Raw genomic sequence first — 13,990 nt, 5'->3', positions numbered from 1 at the left:
TGTTGATTGTGGATCCAAGTAAAATGAAATCCTTTACAACTTTAGTCTTTTTTTCATTTATCATGATGTTGCTTATTGGTCCAGTTGTGAAGATTTTTGTTTTCTTTAAGTTGAGGTGTAATCCATATTGAAGACTAGGATCTTCGATCTTCATTAGTAGGTGCTTTAAGTCCTCTTCACTATCAGCAAGCAAGGTTGTGTCACCTGCACATCGGAGGTTGTTTATGAGTCTTTCTCCAATCCTGATGCCCTGTTCTTCTTCGCATAGTCCAACTTCTCTGATTATTCGTTCAACATACTGATTGAATAAGTATGGCAAAAGGATATAACCCTGATGCACAACTTTCTTAACTTTAAATCATGCAATATCTCCTTGTTCTGTTCAAACCACTGCCTCTTGATCTAAGTACCAACTACTTAGTTCTCTAATGCTGCTATAACAGAAATACCACAAGTGGACAGATTTAACAAACAGAAATTTATCCCCTCACATTTTAGGAGGCTAGAACTCTGAATTCAGGGTGCTAGTTCCAGAGGATAGCTTTCTCTCTCTGTCAGCTCTGGGGGAAGGTCTTGGCATCAGTCTTCCCCTGGGCCTAGGAGTTTCTTAGCACAGGGTCCCCAGATCCAAAGGATGTGCTGTGCTCTTGGCACTTCTTGGTTGGTGGTACTGAGGTCCCTCTCCTCTCTGCTTCATTCTCTCTTTTATATCTCAAAAGAGATTGACTCAAGATACAACCTACTCCCATAGATTGAGTACTGCCTCATTAACATAACTGCCTCTAATCCTGCCTCTTTAACATCATAGAGGTTAGGATTTACAACGTATAGGATGATTACTTCAGATCACAAAATGGTGGACAACCATACAATACTGGGAATCATGGCCTAGCCAAGTTGATACACATTTTGGGGGAGCACAATTCAATGCATAACACAGTCTGTCTTAGGCTGGGTTCTCTAGAGAAGCAAAACCAGTAAAGCGTATAAATACATATATAGAAAGATTTATATCAAGGAAATGACTCATGTGATTGTAGAGGCTGAAATGTCCCAAGTCCCTGGATCAGATGGAGGCTTCTGATTCACGTAGACAAAGGGGCTGGCAAACACAAGATCAGCAGGTTGGAGAGCACGGCTATTACTCACAGCCTGTGAAGATCAACGAATCCAGGATTGGCAGGTAAGACCGAAGGTAAACTGCTAGCTCAAGTCCCAAGAACCGGAAGTCAGATGGACAGGGGCCAGCTGCAGGACCCAGAATGAGCAAAAACCCACAAGACTTGCCAGACTATCCACTTATATTGAATGCAGGCTGCACGCCCAAGGAAACTCGCTTTCAACTGTTTGGCTGGTCACGGCAGATCCCATCATGGAGGTGATCACATAATATCAAATCTCATCATGGAAGTGATTACAACATTGTAGGACTATCAAACTACTGAGAATCATGGCCCAGCCAAGTTGACACACAACCTTAATGGTCACACTGTCCTTCCTTCTAAATAAGATTTATTAAGATATCCAATCTTAAGAATCATCCTTGATTCCTGACAGCATCCAGTCTGAATCTGTGTGTGTACGTGTTTGTGTAGCCTGCATGATAAATGTGGGTCTTTGTGTGTCAACGTGTGTATATGTAGTTAGGTGTAGAACCTGCATAGTGTGTGTGTGTGTGTGTGTGTGTGTGTGGTGAGTGTGAATTTGTTTTATAATTCTAGATGGAAATGGAGGACAGGCTGAGTGACTCACCACTCTGGGCAAAGGCAGAGCACCCTGCATCCTTCCCAGTAAGGGTCACTGAAGGCATAGGAGGAAGAGGCAGAAACAGCATATGGGAGAGGCCACATTCCCACATCCCCCAAGAACCTCAGGGGCCCTCTAAAGGATCGCTTTGGAATTGCAGCTGGGATGGGAAGATTCCTAGGGAGGGTGCTCTCTTCTCTGAGGCTCAACGCCTCCCACTCCTGTCACTGGCACCCTTGACCTGAGTCTGGGATCGAAAGAGTCATTAGGATAACATGGGTGTTTGTCCAGAAGGTATAAATTGATCCCGGATAATCTATAGTAGTGTTTTCAGGCTTCTTTTTGGGACTCCATCTCCTACTAAGGAGATGACTGACTGAATTCCCGTTTGTCACCTTGGCCATGGATGTGATTCCTACTACATTCTTTCCCACCCCCACCTCATTTCCCCCTAGATTCTCACAGCTTGATGGCATGCTCCAGTAGTTCTCAAGGCACAGCACAGAAGAACAAGTTCTAGTGAGGGAACTGATGGGGGAGGGGCAGAGGAAATGGGTTTCAGATCAGGCAAGACAGTCAAGTCTAGGGCTCAGAATGAGCGTGGGGCCAAGCCTGAGTGACCCAGCAGGCTGTAATAACGGGACAGAATGGTCATAGGCACTTCTACCACTTGAAACCCAGACATCAGCTGACAGAGTAGAATGAGAGGTCTGAGGTCCAGGTTCAAACAGGGGAGTGGGTGTCAGCTGACCTCCAGGAACTGGAAAGCAGAAGCCACAGCTCGGAGCCAAGGCACAGTGTCAAGGAAAGGTCTCAACCACTACAAGAGGATGAGTTTGGTGCAAACATTTGTATGCATCTTACAGAACAGGTGAAATATCCATATGACTGGCTCAAGGCTTGCTGGTGGAAATAAATGAGAACACGTGCCTAAAATTAGATAGGGAGAAGATAAATTTCTGTTTCTTCCACCCACGTTGCCAAAAATCCATATAGAGTATCCTGGAGAAAATCGGTCTCCCAATGTGATGACTGGTCTTGTTGTGCACGGACTATATTTGATACATATAAGTCAACAGTTGACCCAAAGAGATTCAGTCAAAGGCAGAGCTTGGCCTCTTGTACCCCCTCCCTTTATCCCCACCCCTTCCACCACTACTCAGTGCTGTGCCTGGCATTTAGAAGCGGTAGATATCCTTCCCCTGGCAACAGTTCAGTGGTACACTTTCTTGGTTTGCTGAGGACTCTTTACAATATAATTATAATTATGTACTCATATTAATTCTAACATGTACTACTGTATAGGTTTAAATACAATAACATTAATTTAACATGTATAATGTTTATTACTTTAAGTCATGGTCCTTTCTAGGCTGTGAACATCTCTAGGGCAGGGATAAGGTCTTTTAAATAATGTATCCTCAAGTGCCCAGCAGGGAGCCCAGTAGTTGTTCAAAAATATTTAAATCACTATACAAATCAAGAATATAGATTTATTAAACATTTTTCTTTTCTCTCTCTTTTTTTCGTTTAACACATCCACAGAGTCTCATATCTCTCAAACTAGAAATAAACTTAGAGATCACCTAGTCTGCCTTCCCAGTTGATATGAGAGTTATTTCTACAACATTTCAGCTGGTGATTGCCAGTCTCCACTGGATAATTCTAGCGAGTACTTTGTGAGGAGGCCTCTTCCATTGTTTGTCAACTCTGACAGAAATTTTTTCTTCATGGTTATCCTAAATCTGACTCCCTAGTGATGTCTGGAGCCCTGGTGGTGTGGTGGTTAAGAGCTTGGCTGCTAACCAAAAGGTCAGTAGTTTGAATCCACTGACTGCTGTTTGGAAACCCTACGGGGCAGTTTTGCTCTGTCCTATAGCTATGAGTCAGAATTGACTCAACGGAAACAGGTTTGATTTATTAATGTCTGCCCAATGGCCATACTTGTCTACTGACCACTCTACCCCACCACACACTTTTCCTGTTTTTCCAGGTGAAACAGTTGCCCATGGGAAGTTATTTCAAGCCTTCTCACTGTCTTAGTCACCCTCCTCTAGACTCAATGGATGTGGTTTATGTCTGGTGGCCAGGACTAGAATCATTTGTTTGACCCCAGAGTAGTGGTCCTCCTAATTTTGTTATTCTTATGCTATTAATTTTTTTAAGATTACATTAATCTTTATGGCTGCTATATTTTATTGTTGTTTTTTAAAAAATCTAGAAAGCTCATTAAAAAAAAAAATTAAGTACAGTCAAGCTGCTCTCTCACAGGTCCCTAGGTGGTGCAGATGGTTTGCACACAGCTGTTAACCAAAAGGCTGGCAGTGTTAACCCATCCAAATGATTTTTTTAAAGTCAAACATTAGGAATCTGATTTGCTTGAAATGTTGGTATGTATTGGAAAATCCTTTATTAGGAGAAGAGACGGGAACATATATTGGGACCTGCTCTTTAAATAGCTTCCTCTATCTTGTTGCCACACAGTCTCCAGGCTGGAGTCCTCAGAGGCATCCTTGACTCCTCTTATCCTTCATGAATCGCCATGTCACTGAGTCTTATTAATTCTACTTCTTAACATCTTCTCTGTCCCCACTTTTATTCACTTGGTTCAGGTTCTGACATGAAATACTACGGCCTTCCTTTTCCAGGGTATTCTCCACACTGTGGCCAGAGGGATCCTTCTAAAATGCAAGTCACATCAGTTATTTGCTGCTTGAAATGTTTCCATAGCTTCCTAGCTTCTTTTAAGACAAAAATCTAAATCCCTTCATAAATCTGAAAGGCCCTGTTAGGAGATCCCCTTTACTACGTCTGCAGTCCCAACTATAACATTCCCCTGTAGATGTCTTGTGTTTCAGCCATGCCAAGCTGCTGGCTGTTCTCTGAATGCACGTAGCTCCCTCGTGCTTTTAGACCTTTGCTCATATGTACCCACATTGCGCCAGCTGCTGTACACAAATAAACTCATTTAATCTTCAACTCCACCATGAGAGGTAGAGTATTATTCCCATTTTACCAATGTTGTTATTGTTGTTGTAAGGTGCCATCGAGTCAGTTTCAACTCATAGCAACTCCATGTACAACAGAACCAAACACTGCCCAGTCCTGCACCGTCCTCACAATCCTTGTTATACTTGAGCCCATTGTTGTAGCCACTGTGTCAATCCATTTCGTTGAGGGTCTTCCTCTTTTTTGCTGACCCTCTACTTTACCAAGCATGATGTCCTTCTCCAGGGACTGGTCCCTCCTGATAATATGTACAAAATTTGTGAGGTGAAGTCTCACCTGCCTTGCTTCCAAGGAGCATTTTGGCTGTACTTTTTCTAAGACAAGTTTGCTCGTTCTTGTAGCTGTCCATGGTATATTCAATATTCTTCACCAACATCATGATAAATGGAAAAATATAGAAGTTGTCAAGGGTTTCATTTTACTTGGATCCACAATCAATGCCCATGGAACAGAAGTCAAAAAATTAAGTGACGTATTACATTGGCAAATCTGCTGCAAAAGACTTCTTTAGAGAGTTTAAAAAGCAAAGATGTCACTTTGAGGACTAAGGTACACCTGACCCAAGCCATGGGATTTTCAATCACCTCACATGTATGTGAAAGCTGGACAATGAATAAGGAAGACCAAAGAAGAATTGACGCCTTTGAATTACTGTGTTGGCAGAGAATATTGATTTTACCGACGGGGGAGCTTAAATGATGAGCATCCTGCTCAAACCACACAGTTAATAAGTTGTAGAGCTGAACGAGCCCCTTAGCCATTCTCCTTGGCAAACTTCCACCAATCTGTCAAGACAATTCAAACTCCAGCTCTTCTGTGAAGTCTGCCCACCCTTTGAACTTAACCTTTGGATACCACTTATCCTTCTAGGCTAATAGTCTGCTAAATGGTTGCACTCCTAAGCTGCACATGCTCTGAGGGAGGCCTGTGTTCCATCCCTCACTGAGTCCCCAGAACCTGTTTTGGTGCCTGGAATCTAATGAATGCTGTTTGTGAAAGGACTAAGTAATGAATTGCTTAGAATGAATTGGCGATTTACAGGGTTCTTTTTTTTTTTTTTCTTTGAATCTGGAACATGGCATCAGAGCAATTTACCAACAGGTCAACCTTTGGTCATCAGTTCTTCTTGTAATACATGCAAAAATCTGGCAAAATCTTAATCATAGGGCAGCTGGCTCTTGTAAATCAGGTCAATTTTCACAAGTTCATTCAGGAGCTGTGTGGCTTTCTGAAATGCTCTGGAGTTACCTATATGTGCACAGTGGCAGGAAGGTTTAAAATTACTAAGCCCAGTGTACTGTTTGTTCAGATGTTCTTTGAGTAAGTCTCCTTTAGGATGAGGTTTAGTACGAGTGGGTAATAGAACCTCTGCGGGGGAGAATCAATAGTTCCAACTTGCCACATGGGTGGTCAGATGGGCAATGGGTACAGAGAAGTAGAGAACCCTGTGCAAAAGAAACCCAAACCGTTTCTACACAAGATATTTACCAGGAGAAAATGACGCTGAGAATCAGATGAACATGTGAAGTCCTAAAGGAAAGGCACAACAGCAGAGCTCTTAACCTTGCTGGCTTATCTATGCGACAACACCAAGAGAGCTAGTATCCGCCTAACCCATTGCCATTGGGTCGACTCCGACTCATAGTGACCCTATAGGACAGAGTAGAACAGCCCCATAGGATTTCCAAGGAGTAGCTGGAGATTCCAACTGCCAACCTTTGGGTTAGCAGCCAAGCTCTTAACCACTATACCACCAGGGCCCCAGTATCCATACTAGTCTATTTAATGTAATAGGGTTCTTTTACTTGCACTTTCCCATGAACTTGTGAAGTATGTAACTAGATATCATCATTATCACCATTGTCATCATCGTTATTATCCTCTAGAAAGAAAGAGAAACAACGTGACCTTAAGCAAATTGTCCAGGGTTGCACAGAAATTATCAGTAGTAGCAGAGCTACTACTATAGAAAACCATGCAGAGTTATAAATACATTCCCCTGTGAGTCTCAGTTGCTTTGTGTGTAAAATGGAAACTACCGAATATCCCAATTACCTGTTTTTTAGATAAATATGATAGCGTATATGAAAGCACTTTCTCAAATGTAAAGTGCAGTACACATGTGTCTTAAAAATCATCTGAAAAAGACCAGACTTGCTGGTCTGACAGAGACTGGAGAAACCCCGAGAGTATGGCCCCCAGATACCTTTTAATGCAATACAGAAGCCACTCCCGAAGTTCACCCTTCAGCCAAAGATTCCCAGCCCCCCAAAGATTAGACGGGCCTATAACACAAACAATAACACGCATGAAGAACGTGCTTCTTAGTTCAGTCAAGTGTACGAGACCAAATGGGCAACACTTGCCCAAAAGGAGGGACAAGGAGGCAGGAAGGGACAGGAAAACTGGACAAATGGACACAGGGAGCCCAGGGTGGAAAGGGAAATGGGGAGAGTGATGACACATTGCGGGGATTGAAACCAATGTCACAAAACAATTTGTGTATAAATTTTTGAATGAAAAACTAATTTGTGCTGTAAACTTTCACCTAAAACACAATCAAATTTGAAAAAATTAATAAATAAAAGCAGTACAAAATGTTTTAAAAAAAATCGTTTGAACCAGCAGCATCATTTTACATGATAGCAGGTCATCATTCTTAACCCAGTCACTAACTTGTGGCTGCTTTATGTGCCAGAACATGGCTTTATTATTATTTTATTTAAACCTCACAACAACTCTATGATGTAGGTATTATCCCCATTTGTTGTTGTCGTTAGGTCCATCAAGCCAATTCCGACTCATAGCAACCCTGTGTACAACAGAACAAAACACTGCCCGATCCTGCGCCATCCTCACAATCGTTGCTATATTTGAGCCTGTTGTTGCAGACACTTTGTGAATCCATCTCATTGAGGGTCTTCCCCCTTTTCGATGACCCTCTATTTTACCAAGCATGATGTCCTTTTGCAGGGACTGGTCCCTCCTGATAACATGTCCAAACTATGTGGGACAAAGTTTCACCATCCTTACTTCTAACGAGCGATCTGGGTTTACTTCTTCCAAGACAGATTTGTTCGTTCTTCTGGCAGCCCGTGGTATATTCAACATTCTTCACCAACACCATAATTCAAAGGTATTTGTTCTTCTTCAATCTTCCTTATTCACTGCCCAGCTTTCCCATGCATATGAGGCAATCGAAAACACCGTGACTTGGGTCAGGCACATCTTAGTCTTCAAGGTGACATCTTTGCTTTTTAACAATTTAAAGAGGCCTCTTGCTTATTCCCGTTTACAGATGAGAAGACTGAACCTTTGAGAGGTTAACTTATTTGCTAAAGCTGTGCAGATCTGCAATCCAAGCCAATATATTGAACTGTTACAAGTTTTTCCCACCCTCAGGGTAAGGAATATTCATTGGAGTAGACATTTTATTCCTTTTTGGCTGTCCAGCACATGAACGCTGTCCAGCACATGAACACTGTCCTAGGAACACTAGAGCCCTGTCTCCCTCTAAAGAGCCTGAAGGAGGCCCTTTCTCTCCGTCCCCTGCAAATGCAACATGTATGTGCCAGGGCCTCCCTTCAGGATTGGCACAACAAACAAGCTGTAGTCTAATAGCATCAGAATCACCGTTAGGATCAGCCCAGAGCTGACTCCTGTGAGGTGGAGGTCAGACATACCTCCACTCTCCAACCATTTTTAGCATTTCTGACACCAGTTGTTTTCCTCATGGCACTCTTTAGTTCTCTGCTGGGTTCGATCATTCATTGCAATGGCCACACAGAACTCACAGACCATACTCAGGATTATGTGGTCGATTAGGGAGGCAACAGGCTACACCTTGGAATACGGAATCAACTTGGAAGTAACAGGAACATCTCAAGAGACAGGATACAGTTGGTCCATTAGGACAGCTTCCAACCAAGAGAGCTCTCAGCTCCTCAGCTGTGCCCACAGGAAGACCATGCTTCTCGATTCTACCTGCAGGCCAGGGCCTCCCTCGAGCCTCTACCACGGGCCCCTGCTTGGGCCTGGCCTCTGCCCTGGGGCCCTGCTTGGCCAAGTGTAACAGTTCTTTTGGCTCCCCTGTCAAGTGCCCAGAGGCATCCCACTCTGCAGGAAGCCTCATGCCCAAAGTTGCTCAGCTCTCTTGCTCCGTGGCTCAGTGAGCCCACTGCAGGGTCACTCTGGGAGCTCTAGACCATCTTCACCACCACAAGCCATGGGTACATTTCAGCATTTCAAGCTCCAGCTTTATTAGCATAGACAATTGTCTGACAGTTCATCTTGTCCAGATTCTGCTGTAAAAATACAATTAACCTACCTTGGGGCATTGCTTATGTCCGTACATATATAAAATTGTGCCATCATTTGTTGGGACAAGGTCATGTCAACTACTTCTTAGACTTGGGTGTGAGAAACTTGGGATTTTTCTATCTGGTTTTTAATAGCTTTGTATGCGTTTGGTACAGAGCAAAAAAAAAAAATCTGAAATCAAAATTAATCTTAAGTTTATGTAATGAAACTAAACCTCAGAAAGCAGTACTGCTCATGGCATGAAAGTCAGGATCTTAGAGAAGGGAAATTTCTACTGAGACTAAAAGTAAAGGTCATCCAAGAGTATAGATAACCATCAAAAGTGTTAATATCTTTTAAGTATCTAAAAAAAAAAAAAGTATCTAAAGTTGCTAATAATTTTCCCTCATTACACTGTAATTAATTTTCATTATTATTGTTATTGGAGATTTATTTGCCACTGTTATTTGATCATGTACCAAGGCACATCAGATGGCTTCCAGCTATTCCCTGTACGTGAATAAACACACACAGAGAAACCCCTTTATCTAGCAAATGTCTTTCCTTTACCCCTACTCTTATGGTGTGGCTGATGAGAGAGTGGGGAGAGAGAGGTGCGGCATTGGGTTGTGAGGAGAGAAGAGGGATCATATTCCTATAGAAAGCTGGCATCACCTAACTGTTGGCCTCCAGACTTATGTTTGGTTTCATTCCAAGGAAACCTGGCACCTTTACTTGGGCCATGTGGTCATTTGAGGTCATTTAATCCTATCTCCACCCAGAAGCAGATAAGATCCTAAATAGTTGGGAACACAGGAAGCCAGCCGAGATAGTAGATAAGGGGGAAAAAAGACGGGCCTAATCCCATGAACAGTTATAACAGAGGGGCCTTTTCAGCTCTAATTCTTTGGTGAATTATTGCCATGTGGTGAAGTATTGTGATGCTCTAGAGTTGAACTTTAGGTTGAAAGATGCTTTAAGGGACTTTTGGAACCCAGCTCTTTTAATTTATGGATGAGGAAATTTATGGTGGAGGCATGGAGAGTTTCATTGCCAAAGTCAAGGTCTTGCAGCTAGCTAATAAAAGTCAGAACTTGAAATTGACTTTCTTAATTGTAACCCAGTGATATTCCTTTGTGTTGTCCAAATACTTTTCCTATATCAGTCCTTACTTCAGGAGACTCCCAGCCTTCCCCCAAGAAGACAGTTTGCCCCTGTGGCAAACTATCTGTAAGTCTCTCCCATCATTTATCCATTCAGTTACTTTGCAAACGTATGTCAAGAGCTCTCTATATGTTAGATGCCAGGAACACAAGTGACCATAGCAGATCAGGCCCCTGCCCGTAAGGTGGTTACAATTTAACGTTAGTCCCTCCGTTCTAGAGCCAGCATTCTCCGATCAGAAGGAACTGCTTCTCTCCTTCTGAGAGATGATTTGCTTTCATAGTTAAACATGCCTCAGCCTGGAGATCTACGTCTGAGAATCAGCCACTGAAAACCCTGTGGAGCGCAGTTCCACTGTGACACACAGGGGGCCGCCATGATTTGGAATCAACTCCACGGCAACCGGTAACTAGTGTTAATATTGACACGAGAGAAAAACAAAGCAGGAGGTACAGCCTGTGAGGGACACTGGGTCTGAAGACAGCGAATGGGTTCTGAAATTGAATCAAGAAGCTTTCAGGCAACAACGAGAATCGAATTGTCAGTGTCTGAAGTTTTCCTGAAATGGATTTCACAGAACTGTAGCTCAAAGTGGCCTGTGTTTTCCACAGCACCTGTAAATGCCGCTTGCCCAAAGAGGTGCTCGTTTACAGCAAAGCTTTAAAGGGTGCAGTCACTGTTGATCCAAATGATTCCCTAAAATCTGTGGTTATCACGGGGCTTTTAACAGGGTTAGCAAGAAGAAGGTATTACTCTAGCAACGAAGTTATGTAACTAGTAGGAAAAAATCCTGGCAGCTTAAAAAGCTTTTCTGTTTTTCTTTCTCAGAGAACGCTTAATCTGGCCTAAGACTAAGAAGATTTGTCTCAAATTGACAATACAGGCTTAAATCGTTTATTATTTTGAAATGCGATATAACCGTTTTCATTTCTCGTTGGCTTCTGGGTTCTTTTCTTGATTTGGAATTACTGTGCTGTATGAGAGCACAGCTTTCCCAAAGCCCATTGTTATACTCTCAAATATGAATAAAGGAAGAGTGACCAGCCACATCAGCAGTGGCTCTGCGTGAATAAGGAAATCCAAATTTGTGAGCACCCATTTCCTCTGGAAATATGAATCAGTGTTCCTGATGTTGAAAATAGATTTATGTGGTAAACTATCTTTTATAAAGATTCTGATGCAGGATGAAGAAAGCAGAAAGATTATGTTAAATTAACTTTACGTATTTTTTTTTTTATTCTAACCTAAGCACTGTCAGTAGACAAGATTTTTCAATGTACCTCTTATATACAGGGTGTATGACAGATACACATTTTTTTCCCCACTATTGAGGAGCAAGATGCAAAATTGAGGAGACGTTTTCAGGGTGGAAGAGGTATTTGGACCACCATCAACATTATTTGGTAGTACAATTTCTCACTCTGTGTTTTCCAAGGTACATTTGGGGAAGTAGCCATTGAAGTCATACAGAAATCTACCAAGGTCCTTTAGCCTAATTTGGAAAGTTGAATACATATTTTTCACAATAACTCTACTCTACCAAGACATATAGAATGAAGGGTAGGTAATAAGACTATATATATATATATATTTAAAAAGACGTGCCCAGTAAAGACCAAAGAACCAGACTTACCCACATGCCATATCTTCTACTTGTTGCCCAAGATGGAAATGGGCCAAGAGGGGGCCATGGAGAAAGAAGAACCATAAGAGACATGCAGGGGGACAGTAGTGCCTCCATGACACTCTTCCTTTTCAAATTTTCCCTTGTTCCCAGGGACATCTTCTATAGTAGAAGGAACAGTTTTGAAATACCCCAAAATAAGTTTAGAACTTGGGACTGAAGAGAGACATAGCATTGATGGCTCAAAGGGATATTTAAGAAAGTACATGTATCCAAGCCTGAGCATTTCCTTTTGATTGTCTTTGGAAATCTGGCTTTAGCCACCTTTTAAATTTTCTTGCTGTTATTTTTTCACTAAAATTTATCCCTTGGCACTTACTGTAGACTAATGACATGCACACCTGACACAAAATCCTGTAAACTAGTATGCTTTAGTCACTTCCTAGTTAAAATTTTATTTCATTTTCTTCACTGGGGCCAAAGTTAAGTTTTACCATTTGATTGTGAAAAGTCTTCATATTATTAAAAAACAGTGACAATTTTTAATGTAATAAACTCATTACCTGTGGCAGATTTGTAAAAATATCAAATAGGCAGAAAGCTGAGGGAGTTAGTGATTCTTACAATGACATAAAAGCAGGTTAATTGTTTCTCTGGAGGTATCCTGAGGTATGAGAATTTATTTTTTACATTTTCCCTCTTTAAGATATGTATACTTGGAATATCTAATATGCATAATGATGAAAGCTTCTCCACATATTTTTAAAAAAAATAAACCCAAATGACCCAAAAGGAAAGTCCATGGTATTAGCTTTTTCTTAACTACCTTTTAAATTTTCTTGCTCTGTTATATTTTCACTAAACATGGTAATAGAAATGAAAGATGGAAAACTCCCTAGAAAATCAAACCTCTTTCCTTGCTCAATGTTGTCCTTCTTGTCATATGCTTCTATCAACTGAATATGTATTTCTGATAAAGTTTAAATCATTGAGAGCTCTAACAACCCATCAAGATTCCTCTGTGGTTAAAGGCAAATTTAAACTGGCTTTAAAAATAGGCCACTCACTTCTACCCTTTCTTTCGGAGTCTATTGTTCCCACTGGGCATTTCTAAAAGATCCGTAAAATCATTCCTAACTTTCCTTTGCCAAATAAAATAATGATTTGATTCATTCAGCCAACACTTATACCCCTCTCATCCTAGGCAAATCGTGGCACTTGAATTAAGCGCTCAGCATTTACAGTGTTAACAGCCCGCTGTCCACAATGACATCCACATAGTGCCATACTTCCACCCCCAACAAAGCTGTTATATTTACCTTCTACTTTGAAGATAGTGAAATGTGGTCGGCAATGGAAAGAACCCAACGCGTTACCTGCGCAGTTCATCCACAGACCCTGGTAAACCCAAGTGGCAGTTATCACCGATGATGCTCGGGTGGTGACTTTCCACTCATTGGATGTTGTTGCAGCAACAAGAGCTCCAAACCCTCCGACACCAAACACCAGAGCCGAGATCTGTGCCCTGGACATGTCGCTCAGCCTTCTCCAGTGACACTGTCCACGCAGAGAGAACGCCTTGGTGGTCTAGGCATGGAGCAGACAAATAACACTTGGACAAGCGCTACAGCCAGCTAATGTGGGTAGGTGACAGCATTTCCTGCTCAGCTAGCCTGAAGAAGCACAGGAACTTAGGATGAAGTGTGACTTATCGATGGCATTTTAAGGGTAGCCTAAGATGATCTTTCTAATTTCCTACATAGATCTTTACTAACATTCTATAGATGAATTTTAAAGGTTTTGATTTGGGAGATTTTTTTTTAACCCAGCACCATAGTTAATGCTTAATTTTCTGTTAGCTTGAAGCTTAACGAACCATACAACTACCAGATATTACAAAGTACAAATTATACAGTAACAGTTAAAGCTTATTTGGCCAATTGCTTTGCATGCTTTTCAATCTTTACATAAATGGGATCATATTGTAGGTATTCTTCTGTCACCCATTTTTCCACAAAATATTGTGTTTGTATGAGATTTAGCCGTGTTCAGGAATACAGTTATAGTTCTCTAAATCTTCAGCTGAATATAGCATTTCATTAAATGGATATACCACAATTTATCCATTTTCGTGGAGATAAGCATCTG

The sequence above is a fragment of the Elephas maximus genome, chromosome 14 (genome assembly GCF_024166365.1).
Source record: "Elephas maximus indicus isolate mEleMax1 chromosome 14, mEleMax1 primary haplotype, whole genome shotgun sequence".
Classification (NCBI taxonomy): Eukaryota; Metazoa; Chordata; class Mammalia; order Proboscidea; family Elephantidae; genus Elephas; species Elephas maximus.
The sequence above is the reverse complement of the archived record's forward strand: the minus strand, read 5'-3'. Positions refer to the sequence as shown.